Consider the following 13917-nt stretch of genomic DNA (forward strand, 5'->3'; position numbering starts at 1 on the left):
CTCTGGATCCTGGCTGTGTCCCTCCCAGCTACTGCAAAAATTAACCCTCTCCTGTCCAGAACCAGGACATTATAGCATGACACTCCTCCACCAGAGGACATTGTGTGTCTGTGTATCCACTAATGCACAAAGACACTTTAATGCCTACATACTGAGTTTTCTCATTAGTACAGGACAATATGCTCCTGTTACAGAGAACAGCCAAAATCTCTCAGCAACATTAGCAGAATATGAACCAATTTTATATTGGAATAAAACCTGGAAAGTGGTTGCTATTCCTTTCTACTCAATTCAGTGATGTTGGCACAACTTAGCCTAAAAAACAGACAAACAAGGTCACAAAGAAGCCCTCATAAACAGATAAAAGTGGTGTGATCTGTAAAATATATATTTGTTAATGTATGAAGGTAAAAAGTTACAAGTCACCTTGCACTAGAGAATCCTGAACACTAAGTTTTAAAGTCAAATGAATTTTCTAAAACAGTTTTGATATACAAATCTCTAAACAAAACAAGCTTCACACCAGGAAAGAGAAAAAAATAATAGGAGTTATTAGCAATTTATTTCTCATGAGTGAACTTGCTGCCAAATCCCCAGTCCCTTTACATGAAATGATATAAAGAGATGAGAAAAACACAATCTGCTGTAGGAAGTTAATTTTGGAATAAATATAGTTTTAAAAGTCAAAATAAAGAGGGTCGTTCTGAAGCCAAAGGGAAATTTCTATGTCCCCAACAGAACTATAACTGATGACAAAGAATAGTAATTCTCCTGCTTGTGCAATCTGTCCTACTCAATGTCCTTGGCCGAAGGAATGATATAGGATATAGGTTGCCAAAAATTCAGTAGCATTATATTCTGAAATTAAAGGAAAAAATAGGAAAAGAAAATATGACATAACTTTTTCTCCACATTTTTGTTGTCATTGGAACAAGAGAAGACAATAGAATAATGACCAGCTGGTGAATAAAGTGGCCTATAGCTCCTTGAATGGCAAAATCACCAGAGAAGTTCAATGTCAAAGCATCTGCTCCATGCAGGATATGACCAATCCAAGTTTCCAAGGGAAGGAAAAAACCTTTGCTGCTTAGACAGATATTAAACCTGCCTAGAATCTGAAATATATGTCCCATATTAGAACAGTCATTCATGCTCTTCAGAAGAATTGTGTCCTACTGTAGCTCTTAGATGAAACCAGGACAATTGAAAATATTTATAAAAGATGGATACATTTGATATCATGACCTATAAGAGCTTGATAAATCAATAAAACTTTCAGAGTCCACTCAGGAGATGAAACTCCTGGTGAACTATGGCAAGACTTGAAAAAGATATTTTTGTAGTAATAGAATATAGATGTTTCAGATCTGTAAGTCATTTTAAAGGTTCTCATTTCTCTTTGAAGGACTCTGGGGAGAAGGGAGCTTGGCCTTGTTGCAGAAGGGTTTCCAGGGCTTGGTCCCACGCTCATGGCTTGGGCAAATGCAACATGCCTATGCTTTTGTGTCCTACTGCACAAGTGAACTTCCACAGCAAGAATGACCTTGGCAGGGTCAGGGTCGCATAAGGAGGCACAGACAATGCAGAATGAAGCAGCTGCAGAACCAACTCACGATAGAGGCAGACAAATTTACAGGACCATAAGTGAAAAAGATAGAACAAAGACACCTTTTTCACCCCTCCCTTTTAGCTATATTTTAGAAAAACCTCGATTATCTCTTAGCAGTAAAGATTCTGAGATACACGGATGAATGGATTTGATTCCACTAGCACAGAGCACTAGTATGCATGTAAATTGGTGCTAATTATAAGATGTTCTGTCTTTTGGTATAATTCATATCTTGGGAGACCCAAAAAATTATTTCATAGAAAGTAAAGGTGCCTTTCTTTTAATTACAAACTATAAGTTATGCATTTGGAAAATTGAGAATTCTTAGAAGTGTAGTTATTCTCTACTGACAACCAAATTTTAAAGCATCATTAACTGGAACAGATAAAATAAGATTAATTTAGATCATATTATGTCAGTAATGGCTCATAAACATTTCTGCAGTCCCCAGGTCTATCCTAGAAACAGAGCAAGTGCTGCATTGGCAGAAGCCAAAGGTGCCTCCTGCCTGGAGGTCTGGTTCTGATGGCAGCCCATGCCCAAAACCTGCAAGGAAACCTGTAGGTGATACCATGACAGCCCCACAGGAGGGAGGGGAAGAATGTCTCTGGTCTCCTGAATTTCTGGAATTGACAATCTCTATAATTACCCTCCTTAAAATTAGTTTGGGGTTGCTCCATGTCCTTCCCCCCAGTTTGAAAAAAACCGTGAACAACTACAAAAGGCAGCCATACATTAAATGTCACAGAATATGCTTACTGATATATATATTAGTATGTATGCATTAGGTATGCTTTCAAAATAAAAAACCCATTTTATTTGTTTAAAATTAATGTTACTAATTTTATATTACCCTTTTCTTTTTTTTTTCCACCCTACATGGTGTTTTTCCTGTTTTAAAAAATATTCACTACCTTTCTACAAAAAATGGGCTACTTCTATTCTATTTTATGACATACTTTTTGTTCTTGTTTCTACCTGTTCTATGTGACTTTCTACTGTATAGCATCCTCTGTATCTTGCTGTTCTATTCTTCCTGGAAATATAAATGCCAGCTTTATTAAGTCTGCTGTGACACCAATCCTACACAGAAGTATTTGGGGCCCCAGTTACATCTCATTGATGCCAAAGACAAAATAATTGTTCTCCAAATCAATCAATGTTGGCCAGGCAATAGGCTTGTCACATCAATAAGGAGAAAGCTGTTGCCCAGCTGTTAAATTTAGAACATTTATAAAGAAAGAAATCCAACCAATTTCCAGATAACTAGTTCTTCCCCCACTCCCATCTCCTGCCCTGTGCTCCTGCAGTTTGCTCCTTCCCATCACTTGTGTGATTCTGGAGAGGGCTAAATCAGGTTGTCTGCATGTGGTCAGATCCAAACCCTTGCAAAATAAACCAACCAGAGAAATCTAGCTGTTTTGGCAAGTTATAGGAAGACCAGGTACATGCTGACACAGTTTTAGCAGCCAAAATACCCACCAGTCCCTTGACTCTTGTGTCCTGAGGATCTGGTTGATGTACAAATATGAACTAGAGAGGCAATTCTCCAAACCACTCAACTATTTAAAATATAGGTTAAAATTTTAATGGAAATGCTTAGTTTGCCTTGTCATCCAATTACTTATCTGACAGGTTACATTTAAGTCTATAAATGTCACTAGCATATTTGCCTACTAGCTATTTGACATATGAATACATTTAGCATTATTTTAGCTCACAGGACAACATACCATGAGCTGTTCTGCAGCCCAGGGTGCACAGTTTATTACTGCACACGTTTTTTTCTATGGGCTAGTCTGTTTTTAGTGTATGACAATACTTCATCTATCACTCTGTGCTTTCTAAGTTTACTCAAACTCCTCTAAAAAACTTTTATCAAACCTTTTCAGAAGCGTAGAACTATGTCCATTTGTTCTTCTTTCTACACTAAATTGAAAGTACTTTCAAAGAACACTAACACACTAGAGAAACACAGTCTTTCACAGCTGGATGTATTCTAGTTTTCATTTTACCACCCCCTACCACTTGGCAAAGTTTTTGTGAACTGTGCTTCTCCCAGAAACAAAGCAGGTGCTGTGAATTCCAGGTGAATGATATGCAGGAGGACCTGAGAGCACACATCACAATGAACATACCTGTTGATCAGAGGCTATTTTTCACTACCTTTCTAAGCTTAGTAGAATCCCTCCATACAGCAAAAGCAAAATGAGAACTCCCTGGGCTTCAACTCACATACTTGGTTCAAATCACAGCAAACAAGCTTTTTTTCTATTTTTTTTTGGCAGAAATTTCCCATCTTCCTACCGTAGAACATGGCCATTGCTATGAAAGAATTCTTTCTGTGCAGATGTAAGCCCATCTTTTTTTACACCCTGCTCCCTTTAAAGCTTGCCTGGGGCCCATCTGCTTGAGGAGGCTGATGTACAAAGATGCTGACTCAAAAGGAGGCAGCAGGGGACTGCAGAGAGTATGATGTGACTTCCCAGCCTTATCCCTGTCTCCATGACATGCAATATGCCAAATGAAGCCGGGAAATAAGTACAGAATCCATCCTGACACCACAAAATACTAGGCAGTGTTTAGGCCGCTGTCTGAGACTGCTGCTGACCCAGAATATTCTCCCCATTTCCTTTGCTACCCTGCCTGCCAGAAACCCTGTGCTGTTTTTTGAATCACCACCCAGGCCACCTTCATGGTAGGCATGAGCACACTGCTCTCTGCTGATGTGAGTTATAAAATATTTGTTCTGATGCAGTTACACAAGGGTAATCCAATTGTACTGGAAATTGAATAACTGAATTAGCTGAGCTAGTACAGTTTTCCTTCTTTGGGCACAGCACTGTGCCAAGGAAAAATCCAGTTCCTGGAGCATGGCCATTCACGTTTGTGTGGAAAAGACTACAGAGATGAATTGTAAGCTCTTTTACTCGTAGCTTACCACTGCTTTGCACAACAGGGAACCAGTCTATGGCCCAGCATCCTAAGCACCCCAAAAGTGCTGCTGTAACCATACAACAATAACTGCTAATGCTAGCAGGCCAAGTAAAATTCATTTTAGCCTCCGATTTTGTGCGGTGTTCTGCTACGTCTTTTTAAAAAAGGATTTAAAGAAAAAAATCATACCATTCACCCAAAATCAGTTAAACAGTGCTCTGTTATCTTTGGACTACACAGGCAGGACTCTGTGTAGACAGGGACCAACAACTTAAAACTATCCTGCTAGAGAAGAGGTCACCCCATAGCAAGGACGAACAGCACTGATGCTCCAGAAAGTACTGGTACTTTACCTCTGAAATGCTGCAGAACCACTCACAGCATGCATGAACATAGTGAGGTTTTATCTCAACAAACGGAGTGCTTGACAGCCTCTTCACTGAAGCCTAAATTTCATCTGAGTACTAATGCTGGCATTGTGTTGACTTTACAATGCAGAGTTCTCTCACTCCCACTATCAGCTCAACCACCATAAAAATTTCCTTCATTACTGCTGCAACCTCACATTCCAAAACTCTCCCTTGCAGGAAATTTCATGCATTTCAACGCCGGCAACAAGCAAGGTCTGAAAAATATTCTGCTGCAATGGGATTTGAAATCTGGACTTTGAATGCTTTCATCTCCAGATGATATCCTATCACAGGCTTTTTCACAGGAAGCTTTAAAATCGTGTGTCCCTTTTTTGCAAAGACACAAAAAGAATCACTGAAGGGTGTGAAATTGCAATTAATATTGGCTTCCAAAAGTTAAGCCAATTGGAGAAAAAAATTCAGTTTATATACACCTTTTCAATAGGATGAGGGTAGGAAAAAATATTAAAAAAAGTATTTTGAAAGAGGGAGAAAAGCTTCCTGTCTTCTCAATTACAAGAATCAAAACCCAAGAGTGTTAGAGTTGCTATTTTGAGTTGTACAGGTAGTATGAAAAAAAAAAATATGCAGAATCAGTATGAGTACTGTTCTCATTATGCAATGACAAGAATTTATCCCACACAACCAAATCCAAATTCTAATTTAAGAAATAATCCCTCTTGTCACAGATAATTTTGGTCAGTACTTTAACAACACCAAAAGCACTTACAGGGCAAACTGTTATCTACCAAAGTAGGGAAGGATTGTGCATGCAATGTGCTGTGTTTTGTCAATCCCAGGCTGAGAAAAATTCCTTTTAGGTTCACAGAGCAGGTTTCAGCTGTTTTCAGGCTGTGAAATACCGAAAAACTTCTAGATCCTAGCAGAAAGAAAATGCAGCTTACTCCATCCTGGCCTTCTGCTCTGCTGTTCCTTCAAATGAGCACCAATTCTAGACAGCAGAACAAAATTTGGGTCTATGGTGTAAGTAGGAATTATTTCCATTCTTCAGACTCTTTCTGCCATTACTCTGTGCCATTATGCCCATAAAGCCCCAAGGTCACTTCAGCAGGCAGTAAGCTGTGCCTGAGCTGTACCACAGGCACTGGTACTGTGCCACCCTTACCTTATGTTCCCCTTTTGTGCTTCAGCTATTATCTGTGTGGTTAGAAAGCAGCTTTCCATTTTCTATTTCATATGAACCACATAAGTTCAGTGGTCTACTTGTCCCACACCTATATCCAGGCCATGGTGGGCAGAAAACACATGATGGTGCCAAACAATAAAAGGCTCAGTTATAACTGCTGGTCTTGTGGTGGGTCTGGGTTTCTTTCTTCTAACCTCACAGAGTTCCACATGCATGTTGGAACATGGTACCTGGGAACCTGGTACCTGTCTGCCCCTTTGGTTAAAATCAGACAGCACTTGAAGAAATTACTGGGAAAAGAAGACAATGCAACACAGTTTCATGAGCCATGTATCCTTTGGAAACCAGGAAATGAAATAACTAATTGAATTCTGTAATAATTGACTTTGTGTAAGTGGGTCTGAATTGATCCAAAGGATTAATATTTGTGAAACTGGGAAGGAAAAATTCATGACCCCATATATTTTTCCTCCCCAACTCTTCTGTCTTTGTTCATTTGATCTTCAGGCGGGCATGTATTTTAATCTGAGCTATTCCAGGAAATTCTGTAGGTATTTTGGAGCTGCTATACATTTTCACCAAGGTAACTAAACTCAGAAGTTATATAAGTATATATTTTGTCTCACTGTTTTGCTTGTTTTTCAGTTCTGTGCCCAGCCCTTCAGTTCTTTACATCTGCATTCCTGCATCACATCTCCACTTCAGAGGCATATTCCCAAAAGTCCCAGTTCCTTGAAACACAGTATTTTCTTTAAAAGGCAGAAATGACTTTGTGGTCTGACACTTGAATACCTGAGGGATTTCTACTGAACTTACTGTGTGGATGTTGACAGAATCAGCAGGAGACAAATAGAAGCTTTACTCTTCTAAACAGGGTCATGGAAATGCCACTGTATTTATAACGGAATGTATAAATCCCCAAACCCCTTTGTTCATTGTTCTGCTAGAACTTGCTTAAAAAAAACTCAACAAAAACCACTTGTGCAGCAGTTCTGTTAGATTACACCAACAATAGAGGAAAAAATTACTGTGGAAGACAGTATTTTTCCAGAATTTCCTTGTTTTCCACCATACTGATTTATGCCTACTGAAGAGGAGGACTTATCACACACAGGTGTATTATTAATGTTATGTTAGAGGTAATATATGGCAAGGTCTGCAATAATCAGTCACTGGACTTTCATTGACATAATAGGAAAAATCACCACCTTTGAATACTTCCCGTCTTTGACTTCTCATTGGCAGAGATCCCAGCAGTGAGAAAGTCACTGTGCAACCATGCTCCAGTTTACTAAAATGCTGTAGTCTCATCTTCATTTGGAGTGCGTATGGACAGAAGAGGTAAAACAGCCACATCCAACTCTATTCATTCTTAAGTAAAGCTCAATGCCAAGCAGAAGATTAATAACTCCAGAAAACTACACAGTAAGGATGGTGAGAGAATAAGAGGACGGGAACAAGTGAATAAACAACTAAGAGTAGATTAGGATAGATTCATACCACATTCTGACCCACTTCTCCTTGCAAAACAGGATGAATTACTTCAGACATGTTTTAAGTTTTATGTGTGCACTCCCTGTCCCACTGCATGATTTCTGCCATCTTTCTTCTTAGGAAGAAAAGAGACACAAAATTTGAGAATAAATGTATGCAATTCCTCATCAGAAAAAGGCTATGAGACTTAGTGAAGTATGCAAGACCTCTGCCATTTATTCAAGAGTGATAACCAAATTTGCATTTGGCATCTATGACCATAAAAAAACCCAGGGTACAGAGATCAGAAATTCAGCTGCACAAACATACACACACAAAAATAAAATAGAGGTAATATGCAGAAGCCGAGAGTTTTACAGTTCTGATGACCATACTAAGGAAGGATAACATGATGTCTCTCCCATCTCTTTCTGGGTTGCACGTATAAAAATATGTCTAGCCCACTTCTGCTCCTTTGGTGCAGAGAAGCTTGCAGCAGTGTAATTGAGGGTATGTCAACACAGTATTCACAGGCATAATTTTGGATTGTATGGGTACACCCAAATTTTAAAATATGTAGTTCATGTACTCAAAGCAAGGCAACTGTGGATGGAGTCCAACACATATTTTCTGACAGTGTTGCCAGAAAACATAACTACTGAAATTCTGTCCAGACTCGGTGTCAATTTAGAACCCATTCAAACTCATTTTCTCTCCAAACCCATGATAAACTAGCCACAGAGATTTTTTTTTTTTTTTAAATAGTATACAACTCTCTATTTGGGCTATTCTAACCATAGTACTGTGACACCACATCTAGATGCATTACTTCTGCAGCCAAGAGCAGTAAAGCAAATGTGCTTGAGCCCATGCTGGCACTGAAGCCAACAGATAGGCAACACATGATAGCCAACAGTGACAGAGCAGCCATGCAAAACCCTCTTACCCATCTATACTGGATGGCTGGACCCATATTTCCACTGAGACAGTTCCTTGTCCGTGCCTACTCCTGGTGAACAGCCAGGATTTGTGTATGATTGCAAGCATACTCAAAATTGTGCCAGCACAGCTCAGAAGTGAGCCAGAGACCAAGCTAAAGACTGCATCTCTTCTCACTTTTGTTACTTGACTCCTAGAGCTTGTTCTGGGTGACTCAGGAGCTCTCAAAGATGTACTGGAACAGCTTAGGGGAGAGCTCACTCCAGGGACTGTCTGCAGCAGGCAGTAGAGGTGTAACTGTACCAGGAGTGGCTTACAACAATCCCAGTTTCAGCTCCTCAAACTGTCCTGACATATCTCGGGGTATGCCATGCAGCTTGTTTCATATCATGCACACAGGACTGCAGAAAGATGCAACACAGGTATCACATTATTTCAGGCAATCCAAGCTGAAAAGGGAGACTCGCATATTACCAATTACGTCTTTCGGCCTCAAAAGCGTCACTTGAGAAGTCAGTGTACTAGATAAAGAACAAGGAATGTGGATGTGCGCCAGTTGGCCTCAAATGGTTCTGTAGAACCCTCTTATTAAGCACTACAGAAACAGCTTATGAGGTGCTGCAGAGATTCAGAATAACCGACTGATTCTTCCATTTCCTTTTCTACATCTTGAGCCTTCCCTTCCTCACCCTAAAATGTCATCTCTGAAACTTTCATAGCAGGGCCAATATGAACTTCAGTGTAGTGGTCACTTGAAATCCTTTACAGGCACTCATTTGCACTGGACATTAACAGAAGGGATGTGAGGCCCTTTGAATTGTTTGCTACTTTGGGTCATATTTAAAGCGACCCTCAAATCTAGGCCTGCAAGTCTATCTATACCATAAACATCTATATTTGTCCTAAAATATTCAGTTTGGAACTACTGTGCTTCCAAATCATCCTGATTTACCCCTTGACTGTCTCATCCTTCAGTTTGTTCTGCTTAGGCTGAAGATTTGAGAATGAGAGGTCAGTCAGTAGCTGAACCACAATCTCCCTCATATTCCTCACTTCTGACCTTCAGTGCCTCTCTCTGCCTTCCACATGAAGAGACCAGCTGGAAAATGAGCCAAAAAATTCACATACCACTTACAAGGAGGCCCCTATTTTGCAGCTAAGAAGCACAAAATGTGGGCAGCTCTGCTGCACATTATGAAGAGAGATACAGATGGTGCAAGACAGCTCACGTGTTTCAGAATAATTGAGAGGGAACCTCAGGATAGACCTGACATATCAATGCAGACATATAGTTCCTCTGCAGATGGTGCACACCATGGCATATAGATGCACATAAGCTCTTCACCACACCAAAGTAAAAGCTGAAGGCCTCCTAAATAAAAAACCCCAAACACAGCTACAGAGCTAAAATCAAGTAATCAGTAATCTTGCCACCAGGTCTATTACTTGAGCTTGACAAGGTGCCTGACTAAAGAAAAATAAAAACCACTGTCTCTTGTCTTAAGTTATGGACACAAAGTGATTTCTGTTTCCTGGGTACTTGCAGGAGGGAGAGGACTCTCTCCATCCTTTTTAAACGGCACTGAGAATATTTTGTTTAATCAGTTAAGGTCTGATGCTGCTACACTTCAACTAGAAGTTCTGACTGTATTATACTTTCGTTCCCTTTTCTAAACTGTTTCTACTTTTTCACTGCAAAATGCTTCTAGCTGCAAACTATTTCTGCATTTCATATTTATACAGAAATATGCATAAACCAAAAGAAGAAAAATGAAAATATATTCATGCAGCTGTTTCCGCCTATCACCTTTAATCTTTCATGCACTTTAAAATATGTGCTTCCCACAAAGGGAGAGAGAGATCTATTTTTGCTTTATGTGAATATAAAAGTAATTTGTTGCCATAGCAATATTTTTCCATCCAAATGCTCTGAACACCATAGTTGCTTCAGGTTTTGAGCAAACCGTAACTATCCCAAAAAACCATGTAAAGTGTTATGCTTCAATAACCTTTTCAGTTCCATTATAATCACATTTTTCTGCTAGACATTATTAACAAAAAATAATTCAATGAAGATGTTTATGTCTATACAAGCTTACTCCCAGAGATCACTTTCAAAAGCATTTGCTCTCATCTAGTTTAATTCAATTTGCACTAAGTTTCTGCAGAACGGACTGCAAAAAAATCTCTATCCAGTGGGCCAAATTCTGAAGCCCACAAGAACAGTGAACAGATTTGGAGCAAGATGTTAATTCCCTACATGCTTTACTTTCTTAAATTCCCACCCTCGCATAGTGCTCTTAGTAGGGTTCTCAGAGATGTTAGCCTCGTTCATTTCCATAGCAACCCTCTCCACAGAGTGGAACAATTTGTTAAAATTGTTGCGGTTCAGCCTTTGAAAACAGCAATACCACAAAGACTTGTAGGAGAACCCTCTCAGAGCTTGGGCTATGAATCACCAGCAGAGCACCGTTTTTTTCACCTTAATTTTGACTCTGTCCTGGAAACAGCAACTTCCATGGCCCTGGGAGGACATTTCATGCAATTTGGAACTATGGATTATGCTGTGCAAAAAGCAGCGCGTGGTTGAATCTTACTATGCATACTTACTGAAGTATTATGTAATGTTTAAATAAAAAATAAAACAGAAACCAGATGAAATATATAAACTTCAAGATCTTAATAAAAACCCCAATCCCAGAACACAGACGTGTTGGCAGCTTTCCACTCTCTTCTACCTGCACCATAAGAGCAATTTCACAACATGGGGGATTTATGTAAATGGAGGTTGACTGCTCCAGCTCACCGACGGTGTTCCCAGGCATGATGACACATTAAACTCCATCAAAACCTCCACATTGGCCACCTGGTGCTCATAGATCTGGTGAAGTTCTGATGTGACCATAGGTGAATCCCTGTGCAGTTCATTCGTAACGAAGGCACTGCTGGTGCCTTTTTTTACTGTTTCTGACTGGATGAGAGTTGTGCCTCCCTAACTGTCTTTGTTACCTTGCACACATTTTCACCAGCCCTTGAATGCTTGCTTGTCTGTTTTGCTGCACATTCTTGAGCTTGCAAACCCTTTGGGGTTATTTATGATCTATCCCACAGGGCCCCAGCCTGGCAAGCCTTCCTGTAAAACTACAATATAAACACTAAGTAAACATGCTTGGTACAGCCCAGACATGCTAACACAGTATCTTATTTCTTAAAAAATCTGCCATACAATTTCTTAATCCAGATGTAAATCATGATTTACTGTTGTATTTAAATTATCACCATCTGTTTAAACTGGACATGAAAAGCAAAATGGTCTTTTCTTCTGCGCTCTCACAGCCAACCTGAAATGCAATATGCATTTTGTACTTCTGAATACGGTGAATCTGCTGTGGATGGCTGTTCTGTGCAGTCATCTGCACTGGTAGTGCCTGCATGTGTGTTTTACACAGCAGCACAGAGAGGGAAAGGATCCAGCAGAAAACAGCAATGTAATTGCAGGTGTAAGAAAAGTGATCAGCAAGTCTTCAACTGACGAGATATTTGCAGTACATAAACTGCCATAACATACTTGCCTTAAGGTGAAGTTTCAGGGTCAGCTTAAGACAGACTAAATCCACATATTATTGCAAAAACGTGAGCACTCTTGCCTTCCCTTCTGTCCCAGTCTGCAAGTTTCTGTCTACTCCCTTCTGCCAGCATTAACGCAAGACTGGGAAAGTGATCTAGACAAAAGTGTTTTTCTGTTCTTGAGTTTGGCCAGGTTAGGTTTAAAGTATGGTCACTTTCCATACCTGATCATGCATGTAAGACCCAGCACAGGAGTGAAATTACCCCTTTCAAGGGCATCACACCTAGTGCAGTGGAGGTCAGTGAATCCCTGACTGAATCCCTGCTGTGAAAGAACACTCTTAACTGACTAGGTTTCATATGGATAGCGTTCTCTAAGGGGTAGTGCACAAAATAACTATCCATCAGTATGTGTCAGGCAGTGAGTGTACTGCCAGAGGAAATAACTTACCCTAAACAATGTTTCTGTAAGACAGGCACGTATTTAAATCACTATTTTACAGATAAGGAAAGAAACTGAACCACATCAACTTTTATCCCCAAGGTCAAAGAGAAAATACAGAAAGCATGAGACATCTCCTGCCTCTGTACAAGGCTCCTTTTCCTTGCATATGCACCTTTTTTGCACGTGTGAGCACGTACATAGACACAGGGATTTATATTAACATGAAGAAATGTGTCTAACTGAAAAATTGATTTCTGTGGTCAAAAACAAAATAACAACTGTTTTTAGTAGCAAAAGTGTAAACAGTCTTTTACACATTGGGTTAACCTATAAAGACCCATTCCATATTTTACACTACTGACTCCCAAATCAGTTTTGAGATTTTTTTTTAACGTGTAATTCAAGTAATTCTGCTTTGCCAAGGAACAACAGGTATCGATATTATTGCAACAAGTCACAGTGCTTACTAATATTATTTTATTGTTAAGTTCAACTAAATACCACTTGATATGCAGTGAGCATTAGCTATTTTAAGCACAATGGCAGATGAGTTCCAGTTGTGCTAGTATCGATGTAATAGTTTTAGAAACAACAGCTAACATTGATCTTTATTATACCAAATGAGACACTGAACCATTTTCTTTCTGGTTGCCTACTTTCTCTCCACAGTCAGGCAGTTCCTCAACTGGCAAAGATCCAAAAAGCATGGAGATTCATAAATGCAAATATGTATTAAATATGCAAACATTATGGATCTGTGTGCCCTGAAATATGCATGCTCTTAAAACATAGCCACATAGTTTCCTGATAATACCTAATGACATCTGACAGCTCATAGTATAAACAGATTTCCTTCTGGAAAAAGAATTAGCAGGGAATACAAATAGAGGGATACAAGAAAGTAAAAGAAGTATGTTTACAGGAAGATAAATAATGCAAGGGCAAGTATAAGACTCCCCAGTGTTGATCATGCTGCAGGAACTCCTGGCCATATTGCAGCACGTGGGGCAGAAGGTCTGCGTCCCCAAATCGCACTGCAGAGGGTTTGGAAAACTCTGGGAAAGGAGAAACGTGAACTTGGGAGCAGAGGTAGGTCAATGAATCTGCAAGCATGCAAGCTTCCTGGCCAGACTCCTCTGGAAAGCAGGAGGAAGCAAATGTGAAGGTACTTGAGGGGCAGATACCCAACTCTGCCAGACCTCTCCGACCCACAACTCATTGTCACGTGTTACGTCAGGGCTTTACACTTCATGGGGTCAGGGATTTGTTCTTCCTTTCACACAATGAAGCATCCATCAAAGTTGTGCAGTAAGCAGCTTCACCGGCTGGAACTAATGTGGCAGAGGAAGATTTTATTTAAACAGGCAAAATACTGGGAGGGCCACTCTCA

The sequence above is a fragment of the Corvus moneduloides genome, chromosome 2 (genome assembly GCF_009650955.1).
Source record: "Corvus moneduloides isolate bCorMon1 chromosome 2, bCorMon1.pri, whole genome shotgun sequence".
Classification (NCBI taxonomy): Eukaryota; Metazoa; Chordata; class Aves; order Passeriformes; family Corvidae; genus Corvus; species Corvus moneduloides.